This window comes from Herpailurus yagouaroundi, unplaced genomic scaffold (genome assembly GCF_014898765.1).
Source record: "Herpailurus yagouaroundi ecotype Mexico unplaced genomic scaffold, PumYag 250, whole genome shotgun sequence".
NCBI classification, from domain to species: Eukaryota; Metazoa; Chordata; class Mammalia; order Carnivora; family Felidae; genus Herpailurus; species Herpailurus yagouaroundi.
Genome location: NW_024412467.1, coordinates 11,780,641 through 11,781,843, shown reverse-complemented (window position 1 = coordinate 11,781,843; position 1,203 = coordinate 11,780,641).

Below are 1,203 nucleotides of genomic sequence, written 5' to 3'. Positions count from 1 at the left end.
GGGGAGGGGCGCAGAGGAGAGCACCTGTTGGGATGAGCTCTGGGTGTTATATGGAAACCAGTGGGACAATAAATTTCATATTTAACAAATAATAATAATAGAAAAAAAGAGACAGAAAAAGAATTTTTTAAAAAGGGGCAAAATAAGATTTGGCCTAACGGTATTAAAATTGAGTGTAGGGCTTTTGGGGGTGGGGTGGGGTGGGGTGGGGATGTGTATAGAACCAGAAATTTCCATACGACAAGCACATTAACATCTGAAGGGTGCCCCTCCCCGTTGTAAGAACACTGCCCCTGTGCCAAACAGCATAATGATCAGTTTTTAAGCTGACATACCTATGTATTTTACATGTAAAATTTATGTATACATATTCCCCTTCCTCTCTTCTCCTCTCCGCCCCACCTCCCTACTCCCTAGACAAGGTTCTGCTGACACAAGAAGCGAAGAAATTTCTAAATTTCTGACAACCGCTTATTTTTAGTAGAGACCACTGCTGTCGGTCAAATTAACGCTGAAGCTATAAACAAACCTTTAGAGCTTTGCCTGTTCTGGAAAATAACAGGATGTCTCCCTCCACCCTCCAGCATGAGAAGGAGCCCGTAATTAGCTCACTGTCCATGAATAGGCACAAAGCAGGCCATACAGGAATGCCCACTCCCTTTCAACCTTTCCACGGGAGATCCCGGGGCGGATGTGAATTAATCAAGTGAGTCACTTCCACCTTCTCCTGGGAACACCGTTGTGCACAACCTCTCGTTCCACGAGGGACAGCGAGGAAGAGGACCAAATACCTTCCCGGCCAAGGACTCACAGAGAGGGTCCGCCGAGAAGAGGAAGACGCAGGAGGATGCACTTCTCTCCTCCTGTGGCTTCTCTCCTGGTTCTGGCAGCCCTGAGCCGAGCCACTCTGCTACAGCCAGCACACCGAACTATTTATAGCCGCACAATCATTACAAATAAAGCTGTTTATAACACCGAGCCCCAGCCCTGCATTTACTTAAAACTGGAGACTGGCGGCTATAAATAACTCTGTTACACGTTCAAGTGTGACTACTGACTGAGACTTCCTCAAACTGTGACAAATGATGACAAGTTTGTTTGACAAACATCCTACTGACATTCATCTGATTTTGAATTAAGTGGTGCTGCTTTTTTAATTTGGTCCCTGAGGCCCAGGATCTCGGGAACTTTCTTTACTCTTTC